General features: G+C 46.3%; 1 protein-coding gene across 4 annotated transcripts in view; it reads left to right on the top strand.

Moving 5' to 3' along the window:
- LOC129856189 (synaptotagmin-7-like) overlaps window positions 1-3,022 on the top strand; it is a 371,304-nt gene extending 368,282 nt beyond the window's left edge. For all 4 annotated transcript variants that reach the window (XM_055924304.1, XM_055924306.1, XM_055924303.1 and 1 more), the window contains one exon: window positions 1-3,022. This exon is cut by the window's left edge and continues 1,112 nt beyond it. The gene's annotated coding sequence lies outside the window, so the exon portion shown is untranslated.
- Window positions 3,023-22,053: the final 19,031 nt, after the last annotated feature.

Below are 22,053 nucleotides of genomic sequence, written 5' to 3'. Positions count from 1 at the left end.
ATAATGCCTGTGTACAAATATTAACAAATATCCCACGTAAAAATACTATGAGTATAAAGTAAGTCTGAGACAGACACAACCCCTCTAGACAATACTATGGAAACTTACGGTGTGACGTCCCCATCTCTTCTCTCCTGTGTGACCTCTCTCTCTCTCTCTCTCTCTCTCTCTCTCTCTCTCTCTCTGGCACAATATTAGTGACTCTCCCCCTTACTTGACCCCTTGTCGTCTGTGTGCTGTGTTGTAGCTCCAACAAACGTAGAGATTATTTAAAAACTAAATGAACTGAACTGGGATGACAGGAGGAAAACAGTCAACTTCCCGGAAGGCTTCATCCTGGTATTCCTGGTACAGGAAGAAGAAAGCCCTGACGACGAGCAGAGAAAAACCAGAAGACAAAACAACAACAAAATAAATACTATGATGTCATTTTTCATAAAAATCTAACAACTGAAGAATACCAATCAAAATGTTCTTCCAACGATATAGAAGAAGCAAAAAGCTGAGTTTTATTGAGCCGTGGTCTGGTGCGGTCTGGTGTGTGTGTGTGTGTGTCTGTGTGTGTGTGTGTGTGTGTGTCTGTGTGTCTGTGTGTGTGTCTGTGTGTGTGTCTGTGTGTGTGTTCTCTAACGCAGCACACCACTCAAACCTCTTATGTAGGATATCTTCTCCTTCTCTCTGTCTTCATCTATCACTCTCTCTCTCTAACTGGTTTCTCTTCTCTCTGTCTCCATCTATCACTCTCTCTCTCTCTCTAACTGGTTTCCTCTCCATCTATCACTCTATCACTCTCTCTCTCTCTCTCTAACTGGTTTCCTCTCCATCTATCACTCTATCTCTCTCTAACTGGTTTCCTCTCCATCTATCACTCTCTCTCTCACTAACTGGTTTCCTCTCCATCTATCACTCTCTCTCTCTCTCTCTCTCACTGGTTTCCTCTCCATCTATCACTCTATCTCTCTCTCTCTAACTGGTTTCCTCTCCATCTATCACTCTCTCTCTCTCTCTCTCTCTCTCTCTCTCTCTCTCTCTCTCTCTCTCTCTCTCTCACTGGTTTCCTCTCCATCTATCACTCTATCTCTCTCTAACTGGTTTCCTCTCCATCTATCACTCTATCTCTCTCTAACTGGTTTCTTCTCCATCTATCACTCTGTCTCTCTCTAACTGGTTTCCCCTTCTCTCTTTCTTTCTTTAGCCCCTCCTTCCAACGAGGGCTTGGGGGAATTTTATCTGCACTTTTAAAAAAATGTAATAATAATAATAATAATAGTTTTCTTGATGTAAATGATAACACTGATAATGCTGAAGATGGTAATGAAGGTGACGGTGACTACAGGGAGTGGGATCTGAAGGGGTGAGCAGCAGTAGAATGGAGAGGTCTGGTCTGAGCTAGGATAGGTTTAAGTCCCAAATGGCACCCTATTCCCTATGTAGTGCACTACTTCCTAATGAGCTCTGGTCAAAAGAAGTGCACTACATAGGGTATAGGGTTCCATTTTGGGACTGCACTGTGATTCAGGTCCGGAGGTCGGTTTGGGTCAGTCAGGGATCTGGAGCTAGAGAGATACGAGGAAGAGATGCTTGTAGATTGTGATTTGTAGGCTGTACGTGTATTTGTCTGTCTGTGGCTGTGGAAGACAGGGGCAGGAGAATCTCTCATTTCATGATTCTGTCTAAACCGCTCTGTGTAATGTTCTGGAAACATTTGTATTTTTCTGCTAATTCTGCTGTTTTCTTCTGTTCTGTCCTGACCTCATCAACCCAGCTGGCCAGAACACTTTGCTCTAAGATTTTCCTATTGCACAGCATTATTTTTGGCCACATTCAATGGGAATGCCTTGGGGGGGCTCTTTGTTTTTTGGTGTTTGAATGTAAGAAATCAGATGGAAACCAGTTCTGTGATTTGTAAGAGAACATCAGACCCCTTGACAGTCAGTGTACTTCCATACCAAAGTGTTCTGTATATACAGGGCACACCACAAGCTATATGGGATGTGTGATGATACACATTCTCTTTCCCTCTCTCCTTCTCTCTCTCTGCCCCTCTCCTCTCTCTCTCCCCCTCTCTCCCCCCTCTCTCTCTCTCTCTCTCTCTCTCCCCCTCTCTCTGTCTCTCTCTCTCCCCCTCCCCCCCTCTCTGTCTCTCTCTCTCTCTCTCTTCCTCCCCCCTTCTCTCCTCTCTCAATACACAGGGGCTTTATTGGCATGGGGAAATATGTTTACATTGCCAAAGCAAAAAACGATCTCCTCTCCTCTCCTCTCTCTCCCTTCCCCTCTATCCTCTATATGTCTCTCTCCCTCTTGCGTGAGTGGTTAGTCAGTGTGCTGTAACATGCTGGGCCACTCCAGTCCCCTTCAGAACAATCATCCAATGGAGGAACAGAGGAACCCTGTTTTGACAGCCTAGTGCCTGGGGTGTCACAGCACGTTACGCTCCCATTCAACTGTCAGAGAGGAGCAGAACAGACTCTCTCCCCTCTCCACTGCCCTCCTCTCTCCTCTCTCCCCTCTCCTCTCTCCCCTCTCCACTGCCCTCCTCTCTCCTCAGCCCTCCTCTCTCCTCTCTCCCCTCTCCTCTCTCCCCTCTCCACTGCCCTCCTCTCTCCTCAGCCCTCCCTCTCCTCTCTCCTCTCTCCTCTCTCCTCTCTCCACAGCCCTCCCTCACCTCTCTCCCCTCTCCTCTCCACTGCCCTCCTCTCTCCTCTCTCCTCTCTCCTCTCTCCCCTCTCCACTGCCCTCCTCTCTCCTCTCTCCACAGCCCTCCCTCTCCTCTCTCCTCTCTCCTCTCCCCTCTCTCCTCTCCCCTCTCCACAGCCCTCCCTCTCCTCTCCAAGTTCCTCTCCCCAGCCTCCCACAACTCTCATAACAGCCTCCCTCTCCCTTTCTCTCTCCTCAATCCCTCCTCCCCACCCCTTCCCCCCAGGCCCTGCGGTCACAGGATTCAGGGAGGATTCAGCTAAAAATAATGAGCCGTGCAGGCTAGGGGACTGGGAGTCAGGGAGTAGGGGGTAGGGGAGTAGGGGGTAGGGGACTAGGAGTCAGAGAGTAGGGGGTAGGGAGCAGGGGGTAGGGGACTAGGAGTCAGGGAGTAGGGGGTAGGGACTAGGAGTCAGAGAGTAGGGGGTAGGGAGCAGGGGGTAGGGGACTAGGAGTCAGGGAGTAGGGGGTAGGGGGCTAGGAGTCAGAGAATAGGGGGTAGGGGCTAGGAGTCAGGGAGTAGGGGGTAGGGGAGTAGTCAAGGAGTAGGGGGTAGGGGACTAGGAGTCAGATAGTAGGGGGTAGGGAGCAGGGGGTAGGGGACTAGGAGTCAGGGAGTAGGGGGTAGGGACTAGGAGTCAGGGAGTAGGGGGTAGGGAGCAGGGGCTAGGGGACTGGGAGTCAGGGAGTAGGGGGTAGGGACTAGGAGTCAGGGAGTAGGGGGTAGGGACTAGGAGTCAGGGAGTAGGGGGTAGGGACTAGGAGTCAGGGAGTAGTGGGTAGGGGACTAGGAGTCAGGGAGTAGGGGGTAGGGACTAGGGACTAGGAGTCAGGGAGTAGGGGGTAGGGCCTAGGAGTCAGGGAGTAGGGGGTAGGGGACTAGGAGTCAGGGAGTAGGGGGTAGGGGACTAGGAGTCAGAGAGTAGGGGGTAGGGAGCAGGGGGTAGGGGACTAGGAGTCAGGGAGTAGGGGGTAGGGGGCTAGGAGTCAGAGAATAGGGGGTAGGGGCTAGGAGTCAGGGAGTAGGGGGTAGGGGAGTAGGGGGTAGGGGACTAGGAGTCAGGGAGTAGGGGGTAGGGGACTAGGAGTCAGGGAGTAGGGGGTAGGTGACTAGGAGTCAGGGAGTAGGGGGTAGGGAGCAGGGGCTAGGGGACTGGGAGTCAGGGAGTAGGGGGTAGGGACTAGGAGTCAGGGAGTAGGGGGTAGGGGACTAGGAGTCAGAGAGTCAGAGAGTAGGGGGTAGGGGACTAGGAGTCAGGGAGTAGGGGGTAGGGGAGTAGGGGGTAGGGGACTAGGAGTCAGGGAGTAGGGGGTATGGAGTAGGGGGTAGGGGACTAGGAGTCAGGGAGTAGGGGGTATGGAGTAGGGGGTAGGGGACTAGGAGTCAGGGAGTAGGGGGTAGGGAGCAGGGGGTAGGGGACTAGGAGTCAGGGAGTAGGGGGTAGGGACTATGAGTCAGGGAGTAGGGGCTAGGGGACTAGGAGTCAGGGAGTAGGGGGTAGGGGACTAGGAGTCAGGGAGTAGGGGCTAGGGGACTATGAGTCAGGGAGTAGGGAGCAGGGGCTAGGGGACTAGGAGTCAGAGAGTAGGGGGTAGGGGACTAGGAGTCAGGGAGTAGGGAGCAGGGGACTAGGAGTCAGGGAGTAGGGGGTAGGGAGCAGGGGACTAGGAGTCAGGGAGTAGGGGGTAGGGAGCAGGGGCTAGGGGACTAGGAGTAAGAGAGTAGGGGGTAGGGGACTAGGAGTCAGGGAGTAGGGAGCAGGGGGTAGGGGACTAGGGTGTAGGGGACTAGGAGTCAGATAGTAGGGGGTAGGGAGCAGGGGGTAGGGGACTAGGAGTCAGGGAGTAGGGGCTAGGAGTCAGGGAGTAGGGGCTAGGGGACTAGGAGTCAAGGAGTAGGGGGTAGGGGACTAGGAGTCAGATAGTAGGGGGTAGGGAGCAGGGGGTAGGGGACTAGGAGTCAGGGAGTAGGGACTAGGAGTCAGGGAGTAGGGGCTAGGGGACTAGGAGTCAAGGAGCAGGGGCTAGGGGACTAGGAGTCAGAGAGTAGGGGGTAGGGACTAGGAGTCAGAGAGTAGGGGGTAGGGGACTAGGAGTCAGGGAGTAGGGGGTAGGGACTAGGAGTCAGGGAGTAGGGGGTAGGGGACTAGGAGTCAAGGAGTAGGGGGTAGGGACTAGGAGTCACGGAGTAGGGGGTAGGGGACTAGGAGTCAGGGAGTAGGGGGTAGGGAGCAGGTAGCTATGTGTTGCTAGGATAATGTCTCTACTAGCCTGGCTCTGCACACTGCACAAGTCTGGTTGACAACACTAACAAGGCATGTAGAGGAGGTCATGCTCATGCTGAGAGATGAGCCTTAGCATGGTTACTGTGTGTTGTGGTAACGACACTAGCTCTGTAATCTCAGACAGGGACAGTAGCTGTTATCTCAGATAGAAACAACGACAGTAGCTGTTATCTCAGACAGAAACAGGGACAGTAGCTGTTATCTCAGATAGAAACAATGACAGTAGCTGTTATCTCAGATAGAAACAGGGACAGTAGCTGTTATCTCAGATAGAAACAACGACAGTAGCTGTTATCTCAGACAGAAACAGGGACAGTAGCTGTTATCTCAGATAGAAACAATGACAGTAGCTGTTATCTCAGATAGAAACAGGGACAGTAGCTGTTATCTCAGATAGAAACAATGACAGTAGCTGTTATCTCAGACAGAAACAGGGACAGTAGCTGTTATCTCAGACAGAAACAGGGACAGTAGCTGTTATCTCAGATAGAAACAATGACAGTAGCTGTTATCTCAGATAGAAACAATGACAGTAGCTGTTATCTCAGACAGAAACAGGGACAGTAGCTGTTATCTCAGACAGAAACAGGGACAGTAGCTGTTATCTCAGACAGAAACAGGGACAGGGACAGTAGCTGTTATCTCAGACAGAAACAGGGACAGTAGCTGTTATCTCAGACAGAAACAGGGACAGTAGCTGTTATCTCAGATAGAAACAATGACAGTAGCTGTTATCTCAGACAGAAACAGGGACAGTAGCTGTTATCTCAGACAGAAACAGGGACAGTAGCTGTTATCTCAGACAGAAACAGGGACAGGGACAGTAGCTGTTATCTCAGACAGAAACAATGACAGTAGCTGTTATCTCAGATAGAAACAGGGACAGTAGCTGTTATCTCAGATAGAAACAATGACAGTAGCTGTTATCTCAGACAGAAACAGGGACAGTAGCTGTTATCTCAGATAGAAACAATGACAGTAGCTGTTATCTCAGATAGAAACAGGGACAGTAGCTGTTATCTCAGACAGAAACAGGGACAGTAGCTGTTATCTCAGATAGAAACAATGACAGGGACAGTAGCTGTTATCTCAGACAGAAACAGGGACAGTAGCTGTTATCTCAGACAGAAACAGGGACAGTAGCTGTTATCTCAGACAGAAACAATGACAGTAGCTGTTATCTCAGATAGAAACAATGACAGGGACAGTAGCTGTTATCTCAGACAAAAACAATGACAGGGACAGTAGCTGTTATCTCAGACAGAAACAGGGACAGTAGCTGTTATCTCAGACAGAAACAGGGACAGTAGCTGTTATCTCAGATAGAAACAATGACAGAAACAGTAGCTGTTATCTCAGATAGAAACAATGACAGAAACAGTAGCTGTTATCTCAGATAGAAACAGGGACAGTAGCTGTTATCTCAGACAGAACAATGACAGTAGCTGTTATCTCAGATAGAAACAGGGACCGTATCTCCCTACACACTGCATCTATAGTGCTTGCATCCCAAAGAGTACCCTATTCCCTATATAGTGCATTACTTTTGACCAGAGAATAGTGCACTATATAGGGAATAGGGTGTCATAGGGCTCTGGTCAAAAGTAGTGCACTATATAGGGAATAGGGTTCCATTTGGAACTCAGCCCATCCATACTCTGACATGTTTATTCATGGGACCAAGCCCAACTTCATAATAGGCACAACCGTACCCTCCCTTGCGCCCTCCCGCCCCCCCCACCCCTCTCTCTCCCCTCTCTCTCCCCTCTCTCTCTCCTCTCTCTCCCCTCTCTCTCCCCTCTCTCTCTCCTCTCTCTCCCCTCTCTCTCCCCTCTCTCTCTCCTCTCTCTCTCTTCTCTCTCCCCTCTCTCTCCCCTCTCTCTCCCCTCTCTCTCTCCTCTCTCTCTCCTCTCTCTCTCTTCTCTCTCCCCTCTCTCTCCCCTCTCTCTCTCCTCTCTCTCTCTTCTCTCTCCCCTCTCTCTCCCCTCTCTCTCCCCTCTCTCTCTCCTCTCTCTCTCCTCTCTCTCTCTTCTCTCTCCCCTCTCTCTCCCCTCTCTCTTCCCTCTCTCTCTCCTCTCTCTCCCCTCTCTCTCTCCTCTCTCTCTCCCCTCTCTCTCTCCTCTCTCTCCCCTCTCTCTCCCTCCCCTCCCTCTCCCTCTCCCCCCCCCCCTCTCTCTCTCCCTTCTCTCTCCCTCATGCAAATAACTTAACGCTTTATTGGCATAAGAGGTCAGAGCAGTTTGCCAAAGGATTAGCTAATTATTGTTCTTGGTCTGACCCGGGTTGTTTGTCCTTGCCATTTCCCCGGTCCCGCCATCCCTCAGTGTCCATCTTATTGTGTGACATCGCTCCTCCTGACAACTTAAAGGGTTGTGGGCGATGTGTCAGTGTATTGGTAAGGTACAGAGCGTACCATTGAAATATTGAGATGAAATGTTGTGTACTGTACTTTAAGGGTACTTCGCTATATTGTAGTCTACGTTGTTCAAGGTAAACTCTTGTAGTGCCTGTAGAGGACAATTCTTCCTGTGTGTTTAGTTCTCTGAATCCTGTTCTCGAACACATTGTAGTTGTTACCTGGTCATTGTTCAGGTACTGATGCTCTGGTACCAAAATATAGATTGGATCCTCTAGGTCAGGTTCCTGGATAGATATTATGTCTAGGTTTAATCTGGGTCAGGTTCCTGGATAGATAATGTGTCTCGGTTTAATCTGGGTCAGGTTCCTGGATAGATAATGTGTCTCGGTTTAATCTGGGTCAGGTTCCTGGATAGATATTATGTCTCGGTTTAATCTGGGTCAGGTTCCTGGATAGATAATGTGTCTCGGTTTAATCTGGGTCAGGTTCCTGGATAGATATTATGTCTAGGTTTAATCTGGGTCAGGTTCCTGGATAGATATTATGTCTCGGTTTAATCTGGGTCAGGTTCCTGGATAGATAATGTGTCTCGGTTTAATCTGGGTCAGGTTCCTGGATAGATATTATGTCTAGGTTTAATCTGGGTCAGGTTCCTGGATAGATATTATGTCTCGGTTTAATCTGGGTCAGGTTCCTGGATAGATAATGTGTCTCGGTTTAATCTGGGTCAGGTTCCTGGATAGATATTATGTCTAGGTTTAATCTGGGTCAGGTTCCTGGATAGATAATGTGTCTCGGTTTAATCTGGGTCAGGTTCCTGGATAGATACTATGTCTAGGTTTAATCTGGGTCAGGTTCCTGGATAGATAATGTGTCTAGGTTTAATCTGGGTCAGGTTCCTGGATAGATAATGTGTCTCGGTTTAATCTGGGTCAGGTTCCTGGATAGATAATGTGTCTCGGTTTAATCTGGGTCAGGTTCCTGGATAGATATTATGTCTAGGTTTAATCTGGGTCAGGTTCCTGGATAGATATTATGTCTAGGTTTAATCTGGGTCAGGTTCCTGGATAGATATTATGTCTAGGTTTAATCTGGGTCAGGTTCCTGGATAGATATTATGTCTAGGTTTAATCTGGGTCAGGTTCCTGGATAGATAATGTGTCTCGGTTTAATCTGGGTCAGGTTCCTGGATAGATATTATGTCTAGGTTTAATCTGGGTCAGGTTTCTGGATAGATAATGTGTCTCGGTTTAATCTGGGTCAAGTTCCTGGATAGATATTATGTCTAGGTTTAATCTGGGTCAGGTTCCTGGATAGATATTATGTCTAGGCTTAATCTGGGCCAGAGGAACTGGCCCTCTGTGTCTTCCTTGACTAGTCAGTAGGTGTTAAGGTGGGTTCAGCCAGACGGCCTCCCTTCAGTAGATGTAGTGTAGTAAGGTGTTAAGGTGGGTTCAGCCAGACGGCCTCCCTTCAGTAGATGTAGTGTAGTAAGGTGTTAAGGTGGGTTCAGCCAGACGGCCTCCCTTCAGTAGATGTAGTGTAGTAAGGTGTTAAGGTGGGTTCAGCCAGACGGCCTCCCCTAAAGCTCACCCCTTCAATTGTTTTATTAAGCATCTGGTGTAAAACCCTTCGGTGTGACTACTCCCTATCAGGTATGCAGGAAAGCATTATTCTAAATGCTATCTAACTGAATATGAAAAACAACAATAACAAAGTAATAATATTTTGGGTTTCCATTTTGACTGTTGGTCTGTGTTTGTGTACAGTATGTGTGTGCTTGGTGTTCCTGTGTTTAGGATTATGTTTCTCTCTGTTTTGAAGAAAAAAAATGGGAAAAAAAGAGTTTTTTCTGTACATATTGTTGTTGAAAAATGATGAACTATTTGTTTGTTGTACGCTGCAATACGTTTTAACCTTCTGTCACTTGAACAGACGGAGGAATTGACAATAATATTCCAGATGACGATGACGCTGATTATAACTGCCCTTCTTGAACAAGGGCTCTTGATGTCTGTTGTATTTGTTGTTGGAGGTGACAGTCGGGAGGGGAGGTCGGAGGAGCGAGAGACAGAGATACCCAACACACTTCCCAGGACCAGAACAATCTCTTCAATAATATGTCACTACGTTTCAAAAAAAAAAAAAAAAAAAAAATCTTCACAATTACAAACATGAACAAATATTGGATGTTTTTACATTCATAAGTACCGTATTATTTGTAGATTGTCATCTGTCACAACAGACTAGTCCCACAGTAATATCACCACCCAAAGCAACAACAGCCTACAGTCACTGAAACATTTTATTTTATACCTTAATTTAACTTGACAAGCCAGTTAAAGAACAAATTCATATTTTCAATGACGGCCTACCGGGGAACAAGTGGGTTAACTGCCTTGTTCAGGGGCAGAACGACAGATTTTTACCTTGTCAGCCCGGATGACACTGGGCCAATTGTGCGCCACCCTAACCCAATCACAGCCGGATGTGATACAGCCTGGATTCAAACCAGGGACTATAGTGACGCCTCTTGCACTGAGATGCAGTGCCTTAGACCGCTGTGACACTCGGGAGACCAAATGCTTCTCAAGCTCAGCCTATAATTAAACTTAGTATGGTGTGTTAGATTAGATATAGACGGGACAAAAGCCTCTCAGATCCCAGCAAATTGACTGGAACGCTCATGTTGCCAGTCGACCCATCACCCACACTTGAGTGGGAAAACCTTTTCTAAGAATCGTATTTCTATTGGGCTATATGTTCCTCCTCGTCGCTCTGCCGTGGTCACTTGGAGTTCTTTGGTAGATGGCTGTTCCCCCACATCGCTTCCCTCCCTCTGCCGTAGTGCATTCAGAGAGGGCTATATGTTCCTCAATGCCGGTCCCCTCCCTCTGCAGCGGTAGCTTGGCATTCCCTCTCACCCCTATCAGCTCCTACAGAAAGCAGCCTGGCTAACTGGTTGGCTGTATGGGGTTTTACTGTAATACAGAAAGCAGCCTGGCTAACTGGCTGTAATGGGGGGTTTACTGTAAAACCATTGTGTTATAGAGGATTAACTCCAGAATATGATGTCATGCTGTCTGTTTAAGTCAACACTCAACCCTCTTCATAGGTTGCACCTCCGTCACTTGGGTCGCGTCATGCCGTTGTAATGAACGTTCTCGAGCTGCCCTCTACCGGCGGCGCGATAGTGGTACCCCCGGAAATGTGATTAACCCCAGTCATTCTGGACGGAGGCTGACGAATGTTTAGTCTAAATTACACTATAGTGCCTGGAAATACGATGACATTGCTAAAGTACTCAAATGTTTTGTAAGAAACAACTTTGCCAGTATTATTAGGTTGTCATTTTTACTTTAAACAGATGGGAATGTTGCCATTAGATGTATATATATTTTAAAGAAATAGCTTTGACTCCGTCTGAATGACATTGTATTTCCAAGACACTGTAATGGACATTTTATTAAATCTTCACCGGCGGTAAATTACAATGCGTTGAGTATAATGTTCAGTTGGGTATCAGTCCCAAAACGACCTACCAAACAATAGCGACAAAAATGCACCCCATGAATACACTGGTGGGTCTGTGAGAGGTGTAGGGGACGAGGGGGGGGGGGGTAGGTCAAAACGAATAATAGCCCTATAAACATGACTGATAATATTAAATGGTCTTAACTTTTGACATGTATCAGTTCTGGATGGCGGCTTGGCGAAACCGAATGCGTGTGTTCCCATACTCCACAGGTGTCAAACTCATTCCACGGGGGGCCGAGTGTCTGCGGGTTTTCGCTCCTCCCTTGTACTTGATTGATGAATTAACATCACTAATTAGTTAGGAACTCCCCACACCTGGTTGTCTAGGGCTTTATTGAAAGGAAAAACCAAAAACCTGCAGACACTAGGCCCTCCGTGGAATGAGTTTGACACCCCTGCCATACTCCCTTATAATACCTTCGCTTGGAAAAACGAGGGGGAAAAAGTGCCATTAGTACTGTTTGTCCATTTTGAGAAGCCGTAGCCAGTATACGCTTCCTCATAATAGTTAAACCCGAATCAAAAATAATTTAAGAAATCTTCCATTCATTTTCACGTTTTTACAGTGGAAATCTTAGTCGCGCCATTTTACATCTAACTAAGATGTTTGGTGCAGTATTTCGCAATGAAAAAATGTGGATGTAAACGTTTCGTCTCCCCTTGAATGACAACAAAGACTTTATTGAAGAATCCCTACAGTCGACCAATCACGGACGAAGGGTCGACTACTTTGTGTGTGTGTGTGTGTGTGTCCGAACAGCCCAAAACAACCTTAAACGACTGAAGTCTAAAACGAACAAAAACGTCACAAAATGTCATCGTAATATATGCACGAACTCTTCCCGAACTGTTTCGGCTCGGAAGTATACGGACGCCTTTAGTTCCAGTCAAATGTATAGAAACAGAAACAATGGATTTAACCCTGAACAATGTAAAAACATATATTGGGGGACTAGGGTTGCAAAATTCTGGTAACTTTGGATTCTAGATTTCCTCCTTATTCCTTCCTGATTCCGGAAATCTTCCAACAGGGATTTCTGGGGATTTTGGTAAAGTTATGGACATTTTGATACCCTATGCAAGACCATATTGGGTTACTTCTCCAAAACAAACACAAGTTTATCTGCAACAGGACATGTACACCAATAACAGAATAACAGCCCCCGAGCGTTTGTTATTGTTAGACCGGTGTGATGACCTTCTGGGTGCCTGCTTCCTGGCACCAGACTGGAGGTGCCAAACACCAGGTCCAACTAAATCCCAGTGACCTCCCAGTGTCCCCTAGCTTCCCAGTCCTATTTTGAGACTCAAACCTGGGCTCTAAAAAAGAAAATGACGTGCTTCTTTGGTGCGGTACGCTCTGAGAAGTACACTCTGTTTCAGAGCCGGCCATCAGACCTGCAGGTGTCTGCAACAAAAAAACACTCCCCTCCCTAGTTCTCCATATGCTCTGGTCCTGAGTAGCTGGCAGCTCTGTGTGTGTGTGTGTGTGTGTGTGTGTGTGTGTGTGTGTGTGTGTGTGTGTGTGTGTGTGTGTGTGTGTGTGTGTGTGTGTGTGTGTGTGTGTGTGTGGGGGGGGGTGTGTGTGTGTTCAGGAGACAGCTTATCATTGTCAGACGGCTTTCAGTGTTGACTAGGACACCGACATGATCCTCACAGCTGATACACTGGCAAGGACACACACACAGATATACACACACACACGCTGGCCATTTACAATCTGTCTAGCAAGGTCAACAAAATAAATATACCACAGATCCTAACTGGCTGAAAATTCATATGTAGAGTTTTTTCCCCCCTACACCTACACGCACACCTCTGTGGATAAATCGTTTGTTGTCATTCTCTGCCTTCCTGTTGGTGAAATTCATTTACATTCAGAACTCAAGGTCAAATGTATTCCTGGGTGTGACCGGTACGCTAGCCCTCTCCCTCTTCTCTCCATCTCTCCCAGACCCCACCTCCATCGACAGACTGCTCTAACTTTCAACACACAAATTGTGATGTGTACAATCTGATTTAATGTACTGATGTATTTCTATTTATTTTTTTTGGTGCCAACTTTGTATAGTGTATAAACATCTATAAATATATGAAAAAAATGACAGTACTGTATAGATTTTAGCTTCCTGGAACATGCAGGTTAACAGTGTATACTCGGTCGACTTAAAGATAAAACGTAGAGCCGCTATAAAGCTAGGTATTGACAACATTCTGCTTTGTGATGAAATCTGGTGTGCCACCATGGTCCCTTTTTATATTCTAGGTTTTGTTTTTTGTGTTGATGTTTTTTAAATACACCCGGTGGCATCCAAGGTATGTTGTTGTTTCTTCATTTACTTCAAGTTTATTTACTTTGTTTGTTGTTTTCTTGACGAGACGCAGCGAGGTTCTGACAGCGCGGGAGAGTAAACGGGAACGCCGAACAGAACCCTGGTGTTAGTTAGTTAGTTACTTAGTTAGCTAGTTACTTAGTTAGTTAGCTAGTTACTTAGTTAGTTACTTAGTTAGTTAGCTAGTTAGTTAGCTAGTTACTTAGTTAGTTACTTAGTTACTTAGTTAGTTGTCAGTCAGTCCATGGCAGTGCTCTAGTCATCTCTGTATCTCCTCTCTGACCCCTCTATCTCATTAGTGCAGTAGTGATACAGAATGTGTGTTCAGGTATGGGGTGACCGTTTACACTGAATCTGACAGATGCCCTCCTTCCCCTTCCTCCTCCGTCTCCTTCCTCCTTCTCCTCCTTCCTCATCCTCCTTCTCCTCCTTCCTGCTTTATATCCTCCATGGCCAGACGAGTCACCCTCCAAAACACAGTATAGTACACTGTCTCTACAGACTAGTCACCCTCCAACAACACAGTATAGTACACTGTCTCTACAGACTAGTCACCCTCCAACAACACAGTATAGTACACTGTCTCTACAGACTAGTCACCCTCCAACAACACAGTATAGTACACTGTCTCTACAGACTAGTCACCCTCCAACACAGTATAGTACACTGTCTCTACAGACTAGTCACCCTCCAACAACACAGTATAGTACACTGTCTCTACAGACTAGTCACCCTCCAACAACACAGTATAGTACACTGTCTCTACACACTAGTTGTCCTCTCCTCTCGCTGTATTCTCTACAGAGCCCCTGGTCTCAGAACCTCTGTCTTCCTCCCCTCTTCCTCCTCTCCCTCTCTCTTCCTCTCCCTCTCTCTTCCTCCTCTCTTCATCTCTTCCTTCTCTTTCCCTCCTCTCTTCATCTCTTCCTCCTCTCTCCCTCCTCTTTCCCTCTCTCTTCCCTCTCTCTTCATCTCTTCCTCCTCTTCCCTTTCTCTTCCTCCTCTCTCTCCCTCTCTCTTCTTCTTCTCTCCCTCTCTTCTTCTTCTCTCTCCCTCCTCTCTCCCTCTCTCCCTCTCCTCTCTATATTCTCTGTGGAGCTCAGTCAGACAGAGGAGAGAATAGGAGGGTGATGAAACACAATGCGCTCTCTCCTCTGAACAGGAGCTGTAGTTAAAGAACTGGATAACAAACAGGTTCCTAGCCTGGTGCCCTGCTACTCTGTTTATTAAGGCTGATATCACATCTAGTAGAGGTATTGGCCCAAAACTCTCCACAGCCGTTAGAGGTAGTAGAGGCATTACACATGCAGCCGGTCCCAATTTTCTCCATACCCCTTTCCCCTTGGTCCTAACCCTTCCATGTTTGCTGACCTAAAGGGTCTGGATAGGTATAAGTACTGTACTGCGAGAGCTTCCACCTACCAGACATGGAAGGGTTAGTAGCCCAAACCTCTACAGTCCCCTAGACAGCCCATCAAGGAGAACGGCAGCTGTCAGTATTATATGCAGAAACACAAAGTGGACGCATCCAGATCATTAAAACAACTAGAACAATTAACGTATTAACTCAATATGTCATAAGGTTCAACATAGTCTTATTTCATTGGCCCAACTATAAACCAATCCATTAGCAAGAGCCTGTGTAATGTCATTTGATATTACCTGCCCTCTCCCCCCAAAAAATTCGTTCTCACCCTGAAAGTCAGTGTGTTGTTCGGTAGCATCTTCGCTCTGACCTGAGATCAGTGTTGTTCGGTAGCATCTTCGCTCTGGGAGACCTGAGATCAGTGTTGTTCGGTAGCATCTTCGCTCTGACCTGAGATCAGTGTTGTTCAGTAGCATCTTCGCTCTGACCTGAGATCAGTGTTGTTCGGTAGCATCTTCGCTCTGGGAGACCTGAGATCAGTGATGTTCGGTAGCATCTTCGCTCTGGGAGACCTGAGATCAGTGTTGTTCAGTAGCATCTTCGCTCTGACCTGAGATCAGTGATGTTCGGTAGCATCTTCGCTCTGACCTGAGATCAGTGTTGTTCGGTAGCATCTTCGCTCTGGGAGACCTGAGATCAGTGATGTTCGGTAGCATCTTCGCTCTGGGAGACCTGAGATCAGTGTTGTTCGGTAGCATCTTCGCTCTGACCTGAGATCAGTGATGTTCGGTAGCATCTTCGCTCTGACCTGAGATCAGTGATGTTCGGTAGCATCTTCGCTCTGACCTGAGATCAGTGATGTTCGGTAGCATCTTCGCTCTGACCTGAGATCAGTGTTGTTCGGTAGCATCTTCGCTCTGGGAGACCTGAGATCAGTGTTGTTCGGTAGCATCTTCGCTCTGGGAGACCTGAGATCAGTGTTGTTCGGTAGCATCTTCGCTCTGGGAGACCTGAGATCAGTGTTGTTCGGTAACATCTTCGCTCTGACCTGAGATCAGTGTTGTTCGGTAGCATCTTCGCTCTGACCTGAGATCAATGATGTTCGGTAGCAACTTCGCTCTGACCTGAGATCAGTGTTGTTCGGTAGCATCTTCGCTCTGACCTGAGATCAGTGTTGTTCGGTAGCATCTTCGCTCTGACCTGAGATCAGTGATGTTCGGTAGCATCTTCGCTCTGATCTGAGATCAGTGATGTTCGGTAGCATCTTCGCTCTGACCTGAGATCAGTGTTGTTCGGTAGCATCTTCGCTCTGACCTGAGATCAGTGTTGTTCGGTAGCATCTTCGCTCTGACCTGAGATCAGTGCTGTTCGGTAGCATCTTCGCTCTGACCTGAGATCAGTGATGTTCGGTAGCATCTTCGCTCTGACCTGAGATCAGTGTTGTTCGGTAGCATCTTCGCTCTGACCTGAGATCAGTGATGTTCGGTAGCATCTTCGCTCTGGGAGACCTGAGATCAGTGTTGTTCAGTAGCATCTTCGCTCTGACCTGACATCAGTGTTGTTCGGTAGCATCTTCGCTCTGACCTGAGATCAGTGGTGTTCGGTAGCATCTTCGCTCTGACCTGAGATCAGTGTTGTTCTGTAGCATCTTCGCTCTGACCTGAGATCAGTGTTGTTCGGTAGCATCTTCGCTCTGGGAGACCTGAGATCAGTGTTGTTCGGTAGCATCTTCGCTCTGACCTGAGATCAGTGATGTTCGGTATCATCTTCGCTCTGGGAGACCTGAGATCAGTGTTGTTCAGTAGCATCTTCGCTCTGGGAGACCTGAGATCAGTGTTGTTAGGTAGCATCTTCGCTCTGGGAGACCTGAGATCAGTGTTGTTCGGTAGCATCTTCGCTCTGACCTGAGATCAGTGTTGTTCGGTAGCATCTTCGCTCTGGGAGACCTGAGATCAGTGTTGTTCGGTAGCATCTTCGCTCTGGGAGACCTGAGATCAGTGTTGTTCGGTAGCATCTTCGCTCTGGGAGACCTGAGATCAGTGTTGTTCGGTAACATCTTCACTCTGACCTGAGATCAGTGTTGTTCGGTAACATCTTCGCTATAACCTGAGATCAGTAATGTTCGGTAAAATCTTCGCTCTGGGAGACCTGAGATCAGTGATGTTCGGTAGCATCTTCACTCTGACCTGAGATCAGTGTTGTTCGATAACATCTTCGCTCTGGGAGACCTGAGATCAGTGTTGTTCGGTAGTATCTTCGCTCTGACCTGAGATCAGTGTTGTTCGGTAGCATCTTCGCTCTGACCTGAGATCAGTGTTGTTCGGTAACATCTTCGCTCTGGGAGACCTGAGATCAGTGTTGTTCGGTAGTATCTTCGCTCTGACCTGAGATCAGTGTTGTTCGGTAGCATCTTCGCTCTGACCTGAGATCAGTGTTGTTCGGTAGCATCTTCGCTCTGACCTGAGATCAGTGTTGTTCAGTAGCATCTTCGCTCTGACCTGAGATCAGTGTTATTCGGTAGCATCTTCGCTCTGACCTGAGATCAGTGTTGTTCGGTAGCATCTTCGCTCTGGGAGACCTGAGATCAGTGTTGTTCGGTAACATCTTCGCTCTGACCTGAGATCAGTGTTGTTCGGGAGCATCTTCGCTCTGACCTGAGATCAGTGTTGTTCAGTAGCATCTTCGCTCTGGGAGACCTGAGATCAGTGTTGTTCGGTAACATCTTCGCTCTGACCTGAGATCAGTGATGTTCGGTAGCATCTTCGCTCTGACCTGAGATCAGTGTTGTTCGGTAACATCTTCGCTCTGACCTGAGATCAGTGCTGTTCGGTAGCATCTTCGCTCTGGGAGACCTGAGATCAGTGTGTTGCGTTACAGGTCTCCCAGAGCGAAGTGACTCGGTAGCTCTTTACATATGTGACCGATCACCTTGATTTGGTCTTATGTAGAAACATTTGAAAAAGTTTTTTTACATTGGATAAAAGAAGAGAAGCAGAGCTAGAGAATTGAATTTCCTACATTGCATTTTTGAGGAACAATAGGAAAGTATTTCTGCTTTGAAAGTTGATCAACTTGTAACCTACATTTTGAGAAAATGGCCCTTGGAATGTTTTGGTAAAACTACTGGAGAGGTCTCCTGTGCCTACACCCATTCAGAATTGTTCACACCCTCTTAAGCCTTAGCCCCACCCATCTATTTAAGGATGTGAGGTCATGTGCAACACAGAGTGAGTAGTGTAGTAAAGGTTAAGACTAAAAGTGGTTAAAGTGGCAGCCTACAATAAGGAAAAATTGCAAGTAAACAGAAAGTGTCCAGCTAAAAATACTTTATAAATATTAGATGACGCGTACCCAGACACACTTGTCTAAATTGTGAAAGAAATGCTATAAATCCCAGCCACATCTAGCTACGTGGATGGATCTCTAAGGAAGGTGTAAACCGTACAGTCAAATGGTTACTTGCATAGCAACAATATCAGAAATAGAGTCAATATAAATTAAATAATATTCAGTATGTACAAGAACAATATCAATAAGGATATCAGTGATAGATGAGGTAGTTATATGCATACAATCAGGGGTAAAGTGGCTGAGCAGCAGGATAAAAAAAATATATAGTGTCCATGAAAGATACACAGGCAGAGGCATCCTAGAACATTCTAGAAACCAGACATGAACATTCTAGAACATGGACATGAACATTCTAGAAACCAGACATGAACATTCTAGAACATAGACAAACATTCTAGAACACGGACATTAACTTTCTAGAACAGAGACATGAACATTCTAGAACAGGGATACGTGCAATACCGTCGGGGCTACACCAAATAAAAATGTGATTTACATTTTTTTATTAAAAACACACTCTCTCTATCAAAACACTATGCTGTACATACCTCGGCCTAAACATCAGCACCACAGGTAACTTCCACAAAGCTGTGAACGATCTGAGAGACAAGGCAAGAAGGGAATTAAATTCTACAACCACCTGAAAGTAAGCGATTTGCAAACCTTCCATAACAAAGCCATCACCTACAGAGAGATGAACCTGGAGAAGAGTCCCCTAAGCAAGCTGGTCCTGGGGCTCTGTTCACAAACACAAACAGACCCCACAGAGCCCCGGGACAACAACACAATTAGACACAACCAAATCATGAGAAAACAAAAATATATTTACATGACACATTAGAAAGAAATAACAAAAAAACAGAGCAAACTAGAATGCTTGTTTGTGGAGTGCAATAGAGATTGCATCATCTGTGGATCTGTTTGGGCAGTATGCAATTTGGAGTGGGTCTATGGTTTCTGGGATAATGGTGTTGATGTGAGCCATTACCAACCTTTCAAAGCACTTCATGGCTACAAATGTGAGTGCTACGGATCTGTAGTCATTTAGGCAGGTTGCCTTTGCGTTCTTAGGCACAGGGACTATGGTGGTCTGCTTGAAACATGTTGGTTTTACAGACTTAATCAGGGACATGTTGAAAATGTCAGTGAAGACACATGCCAGTTGGTCAGCACATGCCCAGAGCACACGTCCTGGTAATCCATCTGGCCCAGCGGCCTTGTGAATGCTGACCTGTTTAAAGGTCTTACTCACGTCGGCTACGGAGAGCGTGATCACACAGTCGTCCGGAACAGCTGATGCTCTCATGCATGCCTCATTGTTGCTTGCCTCGAAGCGAACATAGAAGTGATTTAGCTCGTCTGGTAGGCTCGTGTCACTGGCAGCTCGCGGATGTGCTTCCCCTTGTAGTTCCCTGTGCTTCCCTTTGTAATAATTTGTAAGCCCTGCCACATAAGACTAGCATCAGAGCCGGTGTAGTATGATTCAATCTTAGCACTGTATTGAGGCTTTGCCTGTTTGATGGTTTGTCGCAGGACATAGCAGGATTTCTTGTGAACTTCCGGGTTAGAGTCCGCACCTTGAAAGCGGCAGCTGTACCCTTTAGCTCAGTGCGAATGTTGCCTGTAATCCATGGCTTCTGGTTGGGGTATGTACGTACAGTCACTGTGGGGACGACGCCCTCAATGCACTTATTGATAAAGCCAGTGACTGATGTGGTGTACTCCTCAATGCCATCGGAAGAATCCCGGAACATGTTCCAGTCTGTGATAGCAAAACAGTCCTGTAGCTTAGCATCTGCTTCATCTGACCACTTTTTTATAGACTGAGTCACCGGTGCTTCCTGCTTTAATTTTAGCTTGTAAGCAGGAATCAGGAGGATAGAGTTGTGGTCGGATTTACCAAATGGAGGGCGAGGGAGAGCTTTGTACACGTCTCTGTGTGTGGAGTACAGGTGATCTAGAATTATTTTCTGGTTGCATATTTAACATGTTGATGGAAATTAGGTAGAACTGATTTAAGTTTCCCTGCATTAAAGTCCCCGGCCACTAGGAGCGCCGCCTCTGGGTGAGTGGTTTCCTGTTTGCTTATTTCCTTATACAGCTGACTGAGTGCGGTCTTAGTGCCAGCATCTGTTTGTGGTGGTAAATAAACAGCCATGAAAAATATAGCTGAAAACTCTCTATGCAAGTAGTGTGGCCTGCAATTAATCACAATATACTCTACTTCAGGCCAGCAAAATCTAGAGACTTCCTTAGATTTCGTGCACTAGCTGTTGTTTACAGATATGCACAGACCGCCCCCCCCCCTCATCATATCATAGTGTGCTGTTCTATCTTGCCGGTGCAGCGTATATCCCGCTAGCTGAATATCCATGTCATCATTCAGCCACGATTCCGTGAAACATAGAACATTACAGTTTTTGATGTCCCATTGATAGGATATTCATGATCGTACCTCGTGTAGTTTATTGTCCAATGATTGCATGTTGGTGAGTAGTATTGACGGTAACGGCAGCTTTCCCTCTCACCTTCTCCGGGTCCTGACCAGGCATCCGGCTCTTTGTCCTCTGTACCTGCGTCGCTTCCTCTTGCAAATAACGGGGTTGTCGGTCCTGTGGGGTGTTTGGAGAATGTCTTGTGCGTCTTGTTTGTTGAAGAACAAATCTTTGTCTAATCCGAGGTGAGTGATCGCTGTCCTGATATCCAGAAGCTCTTTTTTGCCGTAAGATACAATTGGCAGAAACATTATGTACAAAATAAGTTACAAATAACGTGGGAAAAAAACACACAATAGCACAATTGGTTGGGCGCCCGTAAAACTGCTGCCATTTCTTCTGGCGCCATTTTGTAAGAGAAAGAGAGAGAGAGAAATCTTCTGGCCTGAATGATACAGCTTCCAATACGTCCAATCGTTGTTTACTTTGTAATCCAATTCATCACACATTCATTTGATTAATAATTACACTCGCATGAAACAGCACGTTAAAAGAAAGTTTCAACCATTTTTTATTACATTTACATTTAAGTCATTTAGCAGACGCTCTTATCCAGAGCGACTTACAAATTGGAAAGTTCATACATATTCATCCTGGTCCCCCCGTGGGAATTGAACCCTGGTTCCCCCGTGGGAATTGAACCCACAACCCTGGCGTTGCAAGCGCCATGCTCTACCAACTGAGCCACACAGGACCACCATTGTATAATTTTTGTGCATCTCTGAAAATGTTTCTATCGTTTGCCGGGGGTCATTTCATGTTTTCATGTCTCTCTGAGCTATTCGTCGTTCAAGCAGTCAGAAATACAGCCGGTATGACGAGTTTTGCATCGTATAAACATCAGTAGAAAATCTGTTTATACCTGCCGCTTACATGCGTCCGTCAACATTGTCAGTTGTCAATCTGATCAAAATCAGTTCACAATACTTTCTTTTTTAATTGTCAAAAAAATCCATGTTGGAACCAGTTTTGTAAACGGGGCTAGAGATGCACAAAAAAATATATAACATACAAAAAATAGGTGAAACTTTCCTTTAAGTCAGCTGCCTATTTGTATTTAGAGATCATCATAATGATCATACTATGTGTGTTTCTGTCTTAAGGTTGATTGAACATTAAACAAGTGGTCTGTCTTATACAATATTTAACATGCAAATGATTTGTATTATGCATTCCTATATTGAAAATGACTACAGAGACTATAGTGACTACAGTGACTATAGTGACTATAGTGACTACAGTGACTGCACTGACTATAGTGACTACAGTGACTATACTGACTACAGTGACTATACTGACTACAGTGACTATACTGACTACAGTGACTATACTGACTACAGTGACTATACTGACTATAGTGACTATAGAGACTGTGGTGACTATAGTGACTACAGTGACTGCACTGACTATAGAGACTACAGTGACTATAGTGACTATAGTGACTATAGTGACTACAGTGACTGCACTGACTATAGAGACTACAGTGACTATACTGACTATAGTGACTATAGAGACTGTGGTGACTACAGTGACTATACTGACTATAGTGACTACAGTGACTATACTGACTATAGTGACTATAGTGACTATAGTGACTATAGTGACTATACTGACTATAGTGACTACAGTG

Source organism: Salvelinus fontinalis, chromosome 5, assembly GCF_029448725.1.
Source record: "Salvelinus fontinalis isolate EN_2023a chromosome 5, ASM2944872v1, whole genome shotgun sequence".
Taxonomy (NCBI): domain Eukaryota; kingdom Metazoa; phylum Chordata; class Actinopteri; order Salmoniformes; family Salmonidae; genus Salvelinus; species Salvelinus fontinalis.
Note: the sequence above shows the minus strand (reverse complement) of the source record. Positions and strands in the feature narration are given on the sequence as shown.